The sequence below is a fragment of the Lissotriton helveticus genome, chromosome 2_2 (assembly GCF_964261635.1).
Source record: "Lissotriton helveticus chromosome 2_2, aLisHel1.1, whole genome shotgun sequence".
Classification (NCBI taxonomy): domain Eukaryota; kingdom Metazoa; phylum Chordata; class Amphibia; order Caudata; family Salamandridae; genus Lissotriton; species Lissotriton helveticus.
The window spans coordinates 13243066-13260188 of record NC_136060.1 but is presented as its reverse complement, the minus strand read 5'-3'; positions in this window follow the sequence as shown (position 1 = coordinate 13260188).

Below are 17123 nucleotides of genomic sequence, written 5' to 3'. Positions count from 1 at the left end.
AGGAATATACAAAGCTCCACTGTCAGCTACACCTAGTCATGTGTCCCAGGTACATGCTGAGGACACTAAATGGCTAAGGCAGGAAAATGTCAACTTTCTAAAAAGGGCATTTTTAAAATTATAATTTAAACTCTGACTTCACCATTTGTTAGGATTTAAAATTCCAGAGACACCAAACAGGAACTGGTTACCTGTTCCCATTTGAAAATTACATGCATAAAATGTAACAAGGTAACTCCAATGTTATCTTCTGGAAGAGGTTGGCCTTGCACTATTGAATACAAATGTTAGAGTTGTTCACTACCAGGACATGTAAAACTTAAAAGTACAGGTCCTGCTTTCTGTATACATGGAGACCCACCCTCTGGGCTGTCCAGGGCCTCCCCTAAGAGTGACATATCTATTAAAAAAGAAGGTGCGTGCATGGATAAAGTTTATTTTGCCAGTTCAAAATGGCAGTTTTAATCTTTTTTTAACATGGTTTCATGTTTTTTATTATATTTTCCAATTCGCAACATAATTCATCACTTGTGTTTCATGTACGGATTAGTCTTTTCTTTATTTTTGTTCCGATCTCAAGGAACTTCCCAAACACTTGCGGGTTAAAAGCGGCAGCTCGCTTCCTAAAAACACCACCCGAACTCGTTTCGGCGTGCTACGATTGAAAAACGCGTAACCGGAGCATGAAACTTATCTACCGGGTGAGTGCTACCCAAGTCGATCCTACTGCAGTATAACCTTAAGTGACCTGCGCGTTTTTTACTCAAATGGTCCGGTTCTCTCCCTTTTTTAGAATGCGGCACGTGACAGAAATTACCCGATCCAATCTAGCAAGATTCGCACAGCAGAAACTTTAAGTAGGTTCCTTTTAAAAAAATCTCTGGCATAATTTCACCCAGTACCGTCGGTACAGCGGTCACGACTATTGTTTTGCGCTATTCCTTTCAGGCTACAATTTGTGATTTTTCACTCTCACGGCTTTTACAACTGTATACGAATGCTGCTAGCAGTAAAGGTATGACGCCGTTTATATAATTTGGATCATTATTGACTTTATCTAGAGATCACAATGTTTTCTATGCAAACTATTCACTTTTTTGGTCGTTGCACGTTTATTTGGACTTTTTTCACTTGGGCAAGATTGAATGACGTGACTTCACATATGATTGTTTTGAACATAATTCAAAGGGATATAAGGTTCGAGATAGACCCATTCTGAAACAATGTTGCATATATCTGCATATATCTTCATTTAAGTGATTACAGTTGTGCTTTATTTTATTTTCCTTCGACAGAATAACCATGCCCCTGAAGAAGGGCAAATTGCCCGAAATGCATTGGGCGTTGTATTTTAATTGACAATGAAAAATGATTTACTACGAGTGTGAATAAAACTAATAATCAACTGAGCAACATTTTTTTGATTAAAACTTTATTTGAATTTTAAAAATACTTTCTAAGGAATTCTTTTCTGAGTGCGTTTGAGGACGTCATTCCCTGCCGGAATAGCGCTACCAATCACAGTTATATCACTTCCAAGACTCAGAAGGAAGATCTCAAACAGCACCAACATACACAAGTTAACCTTATTCTGACAGTGTACTAACTACGAGTGCGACGGTTCCGTATTCAATTCTGTTCAGTTTTAAACTTCACACAGTGGCTGCAATGGGCTACTTAAGTGGGTGGCACGATCAGTGCTGCAGGCCCACAAGTAGAATTTAATTTACAAGCCCTGGATCCATGTAGTACCATTTTACTAGGGGACTTACAAGTAAATTAAATATGCCAATTGGAAATGAGACAAAGTTACCATTTATTAAGGAGTGAGCGCATGCATTTTAGCACTGGTTAACAATGGTAAAATGCGCAGAGTCATAAGGCCAGTCTCCAAATATTAGTACGCCAATAAAAGTGATTCTATCACAGATTCTTAAGAGTGTTCCAGGTTTTCTTTGGAAATTAGAAAAATGTGTAAATCTCAACCCAAATATGGGTGTAACCCTAAATGTACAAGATAACAAATTGTTTGTAAGCAGGTCTGCCAGTCTCCTCTTGCATATACTCTGCCTCACACAGACACCTGTGGGGTTCCTTATTTAATTTACTGTAGTTCAAAGATGCACACAGCTCTAACTCCTGATTCACACTTAAGCATAAGATTTTGATTTTCAATAAATTCCACGACTAAGGGGGTCATTACGATCACGGGTTGATCGCCACCGCCGGCAGGGTGGTTGAGATCCGCCCGCAGCAGTGGCGATCCGCCTGCCCTCACAAGCCCATGTACCCACCGCCAAATTAGCATGGCGGTGGGTACCGCGCGAACGGAAAGTCCTTCCGCTGCTTTTCTGTCCGTCGGATTGCTGGCCGGTCTGAAAAGGCACACAATATGGTGGCGGTGCCTTGTAGGCACGGCCATCCACATTATGATGTATGCCGTTCGATGGCGGATAACCCACCATGGAAAGGCATATGGTAAATGGCTTTGGGGGCCCATTGTGGGCCCCCTGGGAGGTGAGGAGGTGGATGGATGCACTTGGGGGGTAACCTTCATTGGCATGCGCCAGGTGGCAGACCCCACTTGGTGCCTGTCATGTTGTGCATGCCAATGCACAACATGCAACTTTTACATTGTGGTGGGTTCTGCTAACAGCACCGCCCGCCGCAATGTAAATGATGCGGGTTGGGACCCACAGGGTGGCGGTCGCATCCTAATTGGTCCCATGGGACCGCTGCACCTCTGGTGGTCGGTTCTGTTTTCAGTTACGGTGGCGGGCGGACAAAGTCCCCGCCATCGTAATGGGGCCCTAATAATTTGATAAACCTACCTCAGCATCAATGTTATCACCTCCATATTCACTAACTATCTTGTGTTAGAGCCAAACAATCAGCTTGAAGATAACTTGAGGACATTCACTTTTTAACAATCACCACTTTCTAAACACCCATGAGTAATCATATCTGCATTTTTCCCATTTTGCCACATCATACCTATCAATACTTCTGGAAGTCTGACTGGAAGAAAAATTCAGCTGACAGCATAGCGCAACAGCATTGCTGTTGTGTGGCTTGTTTTACATTGGATACTGGGTGCCACCTGCAACTTTACAGCCAGTGGCATTGGGAAAACCACACTTTAGAAGCTTAAGTAGGGACTGCCACTAGGCTCCATCACTTGGTTAACTAGGTCCCACTAAAACTTTAATTTGTTCTTTATGAGTCTCTTCTGTCTGCAGATCTGCAGGCAGAATGCTCATAAACAACACTGCTAGGAATACAAGATGAGAGTGGTGTGGGAGGGGACCGAGCCGCAAAAAATCAGAGCAAGCTAAATATTGACAATTGAGGAAAGCAAGAGAGCGGGACCAATAGAAAAAGTGAGCATAAGAAAGATAAGAAGGAAAAATTAAGGATGCATGACAAATGAAGGATAGAAAAAAGAGGAAAGAAAGAACAGTAGAAAAGAAGCGTGATAGGAAGGAAACTTGAACAGAAATACGGAAACAAAGGCGAAAAGCAGGTTGGAAGGGTAAAAAGATGGATGGATACATGGACATACTACTGGGTGGAACAGTTAAAAGATGGAAATGGAGAGAGGAATGGATGAATATGTGGAAGGGCGAAAGGATTGATGGAAGGTTGTTAAAAAAGTGAAAGGAACTCTCTGAACGATCGTTGGATTTACTCATTTTGAATGCTCAGTGTGGTTAGAGGTATGGTTCAAGTAGGGGTATTTTAATGTTATTGCTACTCTCTTGCTCACAACAGCGGAATTAGCACACGTAATTAAGAAACATTATCAGTTTCAAAAACAGATTATAGTTTGACAGAAGAGACCAAACCCCTCAATTTTTCGGGAACCGTGATCCGAAAACAAACTTAATTTGTGGATAAACTATAACCACATGCACTGGGCTGTCATGGGCAAGGGAAAGATGATGGTACAGTAAAACAACATGAAATTAATGGCTTTCTAATACTTTGCCTATCTTTCAGATTAGCTGAGAATCAATCCTACTTTTGTGGACTAGATTTTAACACCTGAATTCCGAAGGAAAGGTTTGTTATGGGAAGAGACAAAGGATGATGGGCTGTTTGAGGATTTGGTGTCAATAATTGGAGAATATGACATGGTGAGTACAGTGACATACATTTAATGTTTGTGTTTGCTATTAATAATTTCTAATCATATACGGTCTTCCAGTCTAAAAATTAAAATAATCATTTTTTAAATTTTAAATATTTATTTGTTTCACTTTTGTTAATCTTTTTATTGTTTTGAAGTTAATGTTTCATCATTACTGAGTGAAAACAAAAACATTTGGCATTCCTTCTTTGATGTTATGAAGGAGATACGTGCTTTGGTGGGAGTTAACAGAAAAGATCCCATTTGGACAACGTTCCTGTGCTTATATAGGAAAGGTTTCAACTAATTACAATTGCCCCTGCTTGATCACTGAAACAGTACCATAAATATGCATATATATAATATATATATCTATATGTATATATGTGTGTATATGAATACAAATATATATATATATATATATATATATATATATATATATATATATATTCACTGAAAAAAACATAGGTGTTAGGCACGTTATAGTTAGGAATTAGCATTTAAAAAACCTTGGAAATTCACAAAAAAAACCATACGTTTCAGGGACGTTATAATTAGTTGAACATTTGACTCATATAAAACCAAAGAAATTCGTCTGTTATAGTTAGTTGAGCAAACTAAAACTTGCGCGCCTGCAATGCACTGCTGATGATGTCACATATTACATCACTCATGACATGGTCAGTGACATTACTGATGACATCTCATATGACACCGGAGCAAACCAAGGACTCAGGTAAATGATCACACCAAATTATACAAAATATATGGTACTTTTATTTTTTCTTTATCCATATGTCTATTTTGATATCGTTTTTGATGTGAATTGTGTGAGTGAGGGCTGAGTTGTTATGATGCATTCTGGAATGTATGATGATATGATTGCGATGTATGAATTTGGTGTGAAGGACTTGATTTATTGATATAAGTTTTATTAAATTATGGTGTGGTTTGGTATTTATATGTTTGTCTATAAATTGCTGAAATGTTTCTTATATATTGGATAAAGAAAAAATACAATTACCATATATTTTGTACAATTTGATGTGATCATTTACCTGAGTCCTTGGTTTGCTCCGGTGCTAGTGGATTAGTATAAGGACCCTTTTCTAGGGCTCTGTTGAAAGTTCTGGGCAGGTATTCCTCAGTTTTTGGTGACCTTCCATCGTGGTATCAAGAAGACACCATCCCCGACCGGAGACCTGGTCTACCGTACAAACGTACCCCGGAGTCGGAGCTTGCACCAACACATCATGGGACACACCAGTGGTGGCAGGTGAGCAGCGAAGCCTCGGTGTGCAAGACCTACAATTGAGCACCGTGCGGGAGAAGGTGCTGGGGTGTAGCACCCTAGGTGCACAGGTGCATGCAAGCGATTTTCCCATAGCTAATAAAGTAGGAATATATTATCAAAGCTTTAGCGGCAGGAAACTGGCGCTAAAGCGGCGATAATGGGCTTGATAATATGCCCTTGTGAATACCCATAGAAGCCCATGTTCACACCAGAACCTGGGATTCTATGGGAATTCACAACGGCAGATTATCAACCCCTTATTGCCGCTTTAGCGGCAGTTTCCTGACGCTAAAGCGACAATAATGTTATCGCCTTTCCTTGATAATATGGCCCCTAATCTCTGGCCTCATGTGTTTCATTTTAAGGACTTGCTGAACCACACTCTTTCTCGCGGACCTTAGCGTCCTAAACAAACGGGTGACTGGAGAGTAAACACTGAGGGCTGGGTGCAGTAGGCCGATGCTCTGTCTTCTCCTCCCTCTCTTCTTTTGACTCTCCCCCTTCTCCCTTCCATCCACTCCCCCTCCCTTCCATTCTCACTATCGTCCTCTCATTCGAACTACCTTTCTTTACCTCTTCCACATAGTACACATACTTATGTTTCATTTTTGCCTTGCAGGTTTCCTACGCTGCTTCCACTGGAGTCCAACCCACGTTTTTTATATTATACTGTTTGTTCTATTAAACGTACGTTTCTTTTTATTTGTGTTTTAATATAGTTTCCTTTTTTTCAAATAAATAACTGAGTGTATAGGTCTTCGTTTTCTGACAACACTTGTCTATTATTTATTGTGTAAATCATCTGTTTATAGGAGATTTTAAGGGCAAACTTTTCTAATATTACCTACCAAACCTAATCTAACTGACTATTAGACAAAAGAAGCCTGGGTTATTCTACAACTGCAAGAGTCCTGTGAGTGTATCACTTTATAACACCATAAGTACTGCCTGCGTGATTACAGAACAAATAAGGCACTGCCTAGGACCACTGAGGCTTCAGGGACTGCCGAGGCCCACCATGCATATTTAAATAAAGCCCCGGAGTGTGGCGATCCCTGGACTTCAGTTTGCCTCACACCCCCGAACAATTAGTAAACAATACCCAGGAAGGTGGCGGTACCCTAGGCTGCAAATCGTCTCTCTGCCCTTCCGCACCTAATTTACATGTGACATTAAGATCCCGCAATATAGTAATTGGATTGGCCACGGAACATTACCCACCAGGGGCCTCATTTAAAAGAACGAGTGAGACTCCGCTATTTTTTCTTTCTTTCTTTTTTCTCTCTATTTTTACCATTCGCATCCCCTCTATTAAAGCGATACAAGGTTTTCCTCCTCTTGCTTATTGTAGTCAAACAAGTGTTTGCTATCACAGGGTGGAAGCCATGCACCAGCCCTCTAATAGCAATCACAAATGTCCTGCAAATGTCCTGCAAATGCATACCCAGGGACATTGTAAGAGCTGCGCCTGACATGTCGCCCTCCCTAGGACCATGATGCATTTGTTAGTATAAACACATACTAACACTACTTACACACATGTAGTACAGCGACCAGAATGTAGTGAAGAAGCAGAGGAAGTGCAAAATCTAAAAATATAAATCCTACCAGAAGTCGGATGACATAGTTCAATGAGCCAACAACCCTGGTATGAGTAGAAACAGCTACACGAAGAAAACAGGTCTTCAGCACACCGAAATATTAGTGAGTGGTGCTTTCTTTTTACCTTCTACCGCTCTTTGCCAAATTCATGTAGTGAAGAGGTAGACAGCCGTGGATCCAATAAGTAGATTTATTATAGAAAAACAAGACACCTGAAACAGCCACCAAAAGGAGCAGACAGCAAGACAACCGTCTTCTCCAGCACCGTGTACAAACCCCGCAATTTTCCCCTCATGACAGTCCTACATTCTAACATTACATACTTAGATTCTAGTAGAATTACATACTAACATTCTACTATGACTTATATTGGAATACTACACAGAGAACATGACTTTACAGCAATGAGCTCATGGTTTCATCCACGAGTCTTGAGACCGGTAGGGGAAAGTATTTTGCTTCCCACTCCCTATTTTGTATAAACGCAAACTAACACTACTTCGACAGGTATGCTACAGTGCCCAGAGCACATCACTTTACAGCAATGAGCTCACTATTTAGGCTCACGGTTTAATCCCCGAGTCTTCACACCAGTAGGGGTGAGTAGTTTGCATCCCACTACCTATATACTATAAAGGCATACCAACACTACTTACACACTTATATTATAGCGGCCTACAGCGCCCATAGCCCATCACTTAACAGCGATCAGCTCAGTTTGATCCCGAAGTCTTCACACCAGTAGGCGTGAGTACTTTGCTTCCCACTTCCGGTTTAGTATAAACGCATGGTACTGGTCAGTAGTTCGCTTCCCACTCCCTGTATGGTATAAACACCTACTAACACTACTTGCACAGCCGAAAAGCCCGGACCCGCACGGCAGAAAACTGAACGCAAGCCCTTAATATGGAGGCTACAAAGGTTCGCTGATTGCACATTTGTTTATGACTACCTTGGACCCTTTTCATTGATAAGCGTACGCTGTCCAAGACACATCATATACGCCCTGACGAAGTTCGAAACATGAACGAAACGCGTTGGCTGATGTCTTGCATTATCATGTATGATGCACCTGAATAAAGTTCTCTCTAAAGAAGACACTGATTTGGCTTCCTTATTGGACATCATAAAATTTGGGAATTGCACCACTCCATTGCTTGTTTTACTACTTGCGCAAGTATACTACAGCACCCAGTACCCATCCTTTACAGCAATGACCTCAGTTTCATCCCCAAATCTTCACACTGGTAGGCATAACAACGTGGCTTCCCGCGTCCGGTATACTATCAACACACAATCGGGGACAGTGGTAGGCTTTGCACTCCCTGTGTGGTATAAACGCCTACTAATACTACTTGCACACGTATGCTACAAACACCAAACCACATCACTTTACAGCAATGACCTCATGGTTTAGACTCTCGGTTTCATACCCGAGTGTAGCACCATATCATATCAGCACCATGTCACTCTGAGCAGCACCGCACTTTCAGCCCTGTAACAGTGACTTCTTCGCTTTGCACTCCCCCACAAAGCTGACAGTGCTCCTACCCTCCTTTCCTACTTTTTTCACCCTTTTTTTCCCTTACTCGCTTCAACGGACTCACAAATTGACTGCCAACCTAGTTGCATCACCATCACAGCCAATAAGCAGCAAGCTCCTGCTCGTAACGCCTCAGCCAATCAGATGGCAGAATTCCCAAATATTGATATCTGTAAATTTCGATATTTCTCAAAAACTACCGAACAGATTTACACCAAATAAACAAAAGCGTGCTTTCTACACCAAGACCCTTCTCCCAGCCAAATTTGGAGTAATTTTGTTCACCCGTTCGACCTGTAGCCGTGTCTAAACTTTCCCATGGAAATTAACATAAAAAAAACATGTTTTGGGACTCCATTTTATCTCGGCCCCCCCTTGACGAATCACCCTCAAACTTCCAACCTAGGAGCTGCTATGAAAAAAGAATTAGTTTTCAAAATTTCATGAAGATTCATCAAATGACGCCAACGTTATAAGCAAAACAAAAAATGCTCTTCCTATGGAAACTCGGTCCTAACTCTATAACCACCTACTGGCGACCACCTGTAGGTACTAAAGAACATATTAGAATAGTTGCTTGATTCTTTTAGCTTTCAAAACTTCTCTCTATTACCGTCTTTCTAATTTTCTATATAAACAATTTTATTAATATTCAAGTAAACATAGAAGTCAGAAATCCAACGTATTCTATCAACACACTTTCTAAAACATTCTACAACATGTGGAGGTTAAAAGTTCATCAATTTTTTTAAACCTAACGATATTTTTTAGCAACATTATCTCGAACACTTAACAGCACGTGCAGGTTAAAAGTTCACAATTGTTTTCATTTCGAACACTGCATTCCAAATGCAAGTAGCAGGTGTGGTTGAGTTGATCACATTTTATCCTATAATATGTACTCCAAGTTCCAAATGCTTTTTCTTAATCAATCACAAAGATGCTATTCCACAAAACGAATGTGCACCCTACTTTTAAAAAACAATGCTTTTCATCTCCCAATCAGGTACCGTTTTGTATGCGAAAAGAAACTAGTTCCCCATCTTTAAACATATCTCTTATTCTATCAAGGAACTGCATGAGCTACAGACATCTTTCCATACCTTCAATCCATACCTTCAAAATGCTAGTGTGGATCGTAAGACATAGCTATGTTTTCTGGTGCAAGAGGTATGCAGAACAGAGCCATATTGACTTAGACCTAGGTTTACAAAATGTGGATGTTAAATGGTTTGGACAGAGAGGATTGAAGTGGCACCAATTGTTGCCTTTGGTTAAAACCTGTTTGCATCTCCAACACACTGACCTCATGATTGTGCACTGTGGTGCAAACGACCTAGGCACATTGACTGGGGTAGATTTAGAAATGCTTATGAAGGACACCTTTGGACAATTGATGTTACTTTTGCCTCAAACTGTCTTTGTATAATCCAATATATGCCAAAGACAGATGTGGAAATGGTCCAAACAATTTTGTCCTCAGATTGAAAAATCTCAGAAGAAAGTCAACAAAGCTGTGTCTGCATATCACAGAGACCACAAAAGGGCTCCATCTACAACAACAACATACGTTTTGATATGGCGGATATATACAGAAGTGATGGAGTACACTTCACAGATCAGGGAAACTGGGTTTTCCTGAATAACTTGAAGCTGTCCAGCCTCACTGATATGGAGCTCCAACTAATGAACACAAGGTCTCTTTTTAGAGCCACCCTATAACTTATAACTTAGGCCCGCTATTTTAGGGCCAGATAAAGACAACTTCCGGACCCTCGCCAAAATGTATTCTCCACACAGCTGTGGCGCAGCGACCAGACCATCTCACTTTGCAGCACAGACTGCTCACTTTGATCCCCTGCTCTACTCACCATAATTGCACTTTACAAATACTGTAATGATTTACATTCACACTCCCTATACAACACCACCTAAGCACCATATACAAGTTGAACATATGTGGCACAGCGCCCAGAGCACATGACTTCACAGCATAGCACACACAGTTTAGGCTCACGGTTTTATCCTCGAGTGCAGCAGCAGCTCAATTTAACAGCATGACACTCTAGGCAATACCTCACTTAATTTGCGTACCCAGTACTTTCAGACCTGTAGCGGTCAGTAGTTCAACGGTTTTACCCCGAATTTGTCAGGATCTCAGCTTATGCCCCCAGCACCATCAGACCCGTAGGAGTGAGTAGTTAGCACTTCACAAATAACAAAATGATTTGATACACGCACATTTACCTTCCCACTCCCTCTATAACACCCCCTAAGCACCATACACAAGCTACAATGTTCGAAACAAAAGTTCATCTAAGTAGCTATAACTACATGCTGATAATACTTGGATAGATGTGGCACAGCGGCCAGAGCACATGACTTCACAGCATATGACACACAGTTTGAACTCACGCTTTCATCCCGAGTCCGGCAGCAGCTCAGTTTGACTGCATGAGAGTCTAGACAGTACCTCACATATTTTCCGTACCCCAGGACTTTCAGATATGTAGGGGTCAGTAGTTCATCCTAGTAGTTATAAACACATGCTGACACTACTTACCAAAGTGTAGTGCAGCAGCCACAGCACATGACTTCACAGCATAAGACACACAATTTGGGATCACGCTTTAATCCCCGAGTCATGCACCAGCTCACCTTAGCAGCATCAGACTCTAGGCAATACCTCACTTACTTTCCATAGCCCACCACTTTTACACCTGTCGGGGTGAATACTTCACTTTGCACCTCCTCTATAGCACACCCTAAACACCCCACAGAGGTTACAGTGCTCCTACCCTTCTCTTTCCCACTTTGTTGCAATTTTTTCCCCTTACTCAATTAAACGGAATCAGAAAATGGCATCCAACACTTTCTAGTTGCAACCGCAAGCTCCGCTAGCAGCCGAACAGCAGCAAGCTCGTGCTTGTAACGCCTCAGCCAATCAGATGGCAGAATTCCCAAATATCAATATCTGTAAATGTCAATATTTCTCCAAAACCACTGAACAAATTTACACCAAATAAACAAAAGCGTGCTTTCTAGGCCAAGAACCTCCTCCCTGCCAAATTTGGGGCAATTCTGTTCACCCGTTGGACTTGTAGCCTTGTCTAAAGTTTTCTACGGAAATTAACATGGAGAAAACATGTTTGCGACCCCCTTTTTTCTTGGCCCCCCCTTGAGGAATCACCCCCAACCTTTCAACATAGGAGCTGATATCAACAAAGAATTAGGTTAGAAAATTTCGTGAAGATTTGTCAATCGGCGCCAAATTTATTGGGAATAGAATGTTGCCATTAACCTATGGTAACTAGGTCATAACTATAACTACCTATTATTGATAAAGATCAATTTACAATGGTCAGGCGATTTCAGAAGTTGTTTCCTAAGTTAAATTTGCCCGGCGTGGAACGCCTCTAATACCATACGAAGTTACTAAATAAAGAGGCAGGCGCTGGAGACTGGAAGACAGGAAACAAGTTTTATTCCGACGGAGTAGAACACATCAGATCGGACAACGAGGTATCGTCTCGAGGTGCTCTCCCAACCTCTCTGAGACCTGGTCTTTTATACACTGGTTTAAGACATGTGAACGTCCTTTATTACAACAGGGACATTGTAGAGCATGAGAATGACATCAGAACGATATCCCCGACACCCCCCAGTTCCAACCCCTTCCAACACATGACAACAGTAGAGACCCTTTCCCCTCATATGATTGGGAGGGGCTATCACGCAGCTGAGTGTTCTGCTGATCTCTTTGGAATGTGTGCGCCTGATCGAATCTCCGGGGGCGGGGATGTCATGATCAATAGTGGCCTCTTTCAGGAGAGGCGAGGGCGTACGGTAATGGGCAATAAACTGTATCTTCGGGCTAAAGGATGACCAGCAGTCAGTGCTGACGTTCAGGCTCAGAGGAAGGGGACATCAAAGGAGGGGTATTCATGGACGGAAAGGACTGGTGTGGACAATCGAGCGTGGCGGAAGGGTTTATCCACAGAGGGGTATTCATGGACGGAAAGGAGGTGTTGGTCAGGCGCGGGGTGTGATTCCCTGAGACAGAGTCATGGGGGGGTTTCATGGCTTGTGCATGTGAGCGCGGGGGCAGCCAGGGTGCGCGGGGAAGGCTTGCATGGTCAGGGAAATGTGCTGATGGGCGATCGTTAACAGGGAGACCATGGTACCTAAAATGGCTGTCGTGTATTCTCATACGTGAGTCTGCAAGATGGCGTAGATAATGTTCAGTACACGAACTAAATTTCCACAGTCCTCCCTTTAACATGTCTCGCCAGCTTGTCATTTCTAATCAATCCCCATGAGACCACGCACTTCTATTTCGTATAGGGGACTCATGTGCTCTGGTTTAAAGTTCAAAGTCTTCGGGCACATACAGTTGGAAACGAGTGCACATAAAGATGGTAAACATTGAATACCTAAACAACACCCACATAGTATCATGATTGGTATCAATAAAAACGTTAACACTCTCCATCCCCAGTTCTTTAAAGTGTCCCAGAACCAGCCTCCAAGCGACCATCCTTCCTGTTCCTGGTGAACCTCCGAGGACAGTCTGTGGAGGTGTTCGATTGCTTTGTAGACTGAAGGTGAGTTATCTGGCACGTAGGTGCAACAGCTTGAGCCGATGATGCGGCATGCACCTCCACGGTCGGCCAGAACCACATCTAGAACAAGACAGTTTTGAAGAGCCACCAGGCGGACTGCCTGAAGCTCAGCCGTGTTGTTGGCGAGGACGCCAGCGGTGATGTTAATGGTTGTTTCTAATGCCTGAGTCAGGTGTCGGATAGCGCGGCTATTTGCCATTGGTCCCCACAGAGGAACAAGTCCCTTTGCTGCATCTAGGAACTGTGCTCCGGTGGAGTCGGCTTGTTCAACATCTCCAGCGTGCTTTTGCCGGTGGTGGTTGGCTGGAGCCACATACGTGGGAGGAAGAATGAAGGCGATGTAGCACGTACCCTTCCAGCCTTTTGGGAGCCACGTGTAAGCTTTGGTGCCACAAACAAAGTACATATTCGGGGAAGCAACAAAGGAGGGGGTGTTAGCTGAGGCCAATGTTTTGGTGATGCGGCAAGAGCTGTGACCCACCAGCTGCGTTCCTTGTCCTTCGAGGCATACGAGCCCTGTGACATTGATGACAGACAGGGCTGCAGTCAGGGTGGCAGCCGTTTGTTTCCGCAGGTGGGAGAAGGTGGATCTGGCTGGATTGTTGAGCACCTGCATTTCGACCCTTTCGTTGGCAGGGATGTTCGTAAGGAAGGTTGAACCTGAAATTGCGGGACAAAAGGGCTTTCCTGTGTTGTTCGGCCAGAACCCATAGTAGAAGTGCGACACTGTCTGACCAGAAGCAGCATTGTCCTTGTGGCTTTCTTGCATGAGGATCAACCAGGCGAGGCAAGAGCCGTGAACTGAGAAAGGTGAAGGAATAGAGGGGATGGAGTGTCCGGTAGCATGTGGGAGCAACCCACAGATCCAGCAGTTTGTGGCATTTGCAGCAAGGTTGTGCTGGTGCAACAGTTGTACAAAGGAATTGTTCCAGAATTCCCTACGCCTTTCTCGAAGCTGAGGTGAAAGGGTGATCAGGTGGTGCTCTTTCACGGTTGTTGGCTGGACAGTTGTTGGCAACATCTGGTGAGCGGGCGTGCTTTCCTCCAGGATCCAGAAGGAAGTCATGAGGAGGAGGCAGAACAGGGAGATAATGAAGAAAGCAATTGTCTTTGATTTGTGCAAATTGTCAGTTTTTGGATTCCTATAGTGGGTATTTCCTGTTGCTTTCGACGTCTTCTTATCTGGCGCTTCCATCATCTTCTTATCTGGCGCTTCCATCATCTTCATCTTCAAGGTGCTCGGTAGTGGGCAGAACCACAGACTTAGTTTAGCTTCTCTCCAGGTAACCCTTGGTTGCTTTGGGTCACCGTTCTGAGATTTTTAACTTAGTTAGTGGCCTACTTAGCCGAAGCTCCCTCCTTTCGACGCAGGAAATACCCTTCTCGAGATGGCACAGTGGGATCAGAGTGTTTTGCAAGTTCACGTGCCTCGGTATCAGGATAGCAGTTCAGTGACGGTCGGTCTTTGTTCAGGAGCTCTTCCTGGGTGCTGACGTTGTCTGTCGTGGCCAGGGTCGAGGAAATCTTCTTGCAGTGGTGCGCATGCAGCCAATTCTTTTTCCCCTCCACTCGAAGAGCCGTCCGAGTGGTGATCAGTACTTGCCAGGGGCCCGTCCACCGGGGTTCCAGACTCTTCGCTCGTTGAAAGTTCCGGATCAAGATATAGTCACCCGGTTGGATATCGTGACCGGGACCCCTGGAAGTATCGGGGATGGCCTGCTGCACCTGTTGATGAATGACAGACAATGTCTTAGTTAACTTGTATAAATAATCTGACAGCAGGACGTCGGGGACGTCATGAATGGAGGTTGGTTTGGGGGCAGTCCAGAGGTTCATAGGCCGTCCAAACACAACCTCGTAGGGGGTCAAGTGATGCTTAGTGGGGGTGGAGCGCATCGATAGCAATGCCAGTGGAAGGGCATCTGGCCACTTAAGTCCTGTGGTGGCCACTATTTTTGACAGTTTCAGTTTCAGTGTAGCGTTGTGTCGTTCAACCAGGCCAGCGGATTGGGGGTGGAAGACCGCATGGAATCTTTGTTTGACCCCCAACCCCTTCAGGATGAGTTGGATAACTTCAGCTATGAAGTGGGGGCCATTGTCGCTCCATAAAATTCGACAAAGGCCGTAGCGGGGAAAAAACTCCTTCAGTAGTACTTTGGCAGTAGTCATGGCAGTGTTATCACAGGTCGGATAGGCTTCCACCCATTTGCTGAAGTCACATACAATGACTAATACGTACTTCAAGCCTTGGCACCTCTCTAATTGGATGTAATCCATCTGGAGGACCTCAAAGGGGTGGTCGGGGATCCCAAACCCTCCCCGGGGTACTACAGTTCCTTTCCCGGGGTTGTGTTGTAAGCAGATAAGGCACTGTTGGACTAGGCGTTTGGCTGAGTCAGGGATCTTGCCGTTGTGCCAGACTTTGGAAATGAGTTCGATCATGGGGGCAGAACCTATGTGTGCAGGGGCATGTGCCATTGTCAGTATGGGGATCAAGTATGCATCAGGCAGTAACCATTTGTTTGTGTCCTTTGTCCGCCAGCAGCCTTCGTCATCCCTTAGACCCACCCGTGCCCACTCAGTCAGTTCGTGTGGTGTGTTGGCCGATTGGATATCCCTGATCGTTTCCCTAGCGTTGGTCCATTTTTCTGCTTGTGACCTGGTCACATACATGCGTGTCGTGGCCCTATTCTCAGCTGTGGTTCGGGCAGTGATGTCGGCTAGTCCGTTTCCCTGTCCAACTAAATCTGTCACCTTCTTGTGTGCCTGACATTTGATCACTGCTAATCGTGTGGGGAGAAGGACTGCTTCAATCAGGGCGGAGACTAAATCTCCGTGAAGGATGGGTGTACCATGAGACGTCAGGAATCCCCTTTCCCTCCAAAGGATCCCAAAATGATGAACTACCCCGAAGGCGTACTGGCTGTCCGTGTAAATGTTTGCCGTGGTTCCTGCTGCTATGATACATGCTCGTGTGAGGGCAATTAGTTCTGCTGCCTGTGCGGATCGTTGTGTGATGCAAGCTGTTTCAACTACTGTTCGAGCAGTCGTTACCGCATAGGCAGCAGAAGTGGTGCCGTCTGGGAGTTTGATGCAAGAGCCATCTACCCATAGTTCTCCGTCAGGGTCTGTGAAAGCAATGTCTCGGAGGTCAACTCTACTCCTAGTCTGTTCGTCCGTGAGGGTCACACAGTCGTGTATAGGGGGCACATCGGGGTCATTTTCAGGCAAGGGTAACAGTGTAGCAGGATTCAATGTTGTGAATCTCTTCAGGGTGATGTGGGGCGCAAGCAAAGTCAATTCGTATCCTGTCAGTCGTGCACTAGTCAGGTGTTGAGTCTTTGTCTGGTTCAAAAGCGTGTCAACTGCATGGGGTACTAATACTGTGAGGGAGTTCGAAAGTACAATTCCCTCACTCTGTCGGATAGAGACAGCAGCAGCGGCTACTGCTCGAAGGCAGGCTGGTAGAGTTCTGGCGACTGGATCAAGAGTGGCAGAAAAGTAGGCACAAGGGCGCTGTTTGGCGCCGATGGGCTGAGTCAGAACAGACAATGCGCATCCCTCCCTTTCGTGAGTGTAGAGGGAGAAGGGCTTGGAGTAATCTGGTGTTCCTAGAACGGGTGCCGAGCAAAGGGCATCCCGCAACTCCTTAAAGGATGCTTGGCATTCAGGGGTCCACGGGAGTGGGAACTGAACATCTTTGGTCAACAGGAAAGTAGGGGTTTTATAATGAGACTGAAATTTGGTAGCCATTGTCGGCAGAAAGAAGTAAGGCCTACTAATGAACGGACTTGCTTCTGTGTTTTTGGAATAGGGGTGTCTAGGATGGTTTGGATTCGGTCGGGTGTAAGTTTTCTCCCTTCTTTGGACAGGAGATGACCCAGGTATGTTACTTGGGACTGACAGAACTGCAGTTTCTTTTTGGAGACTTTG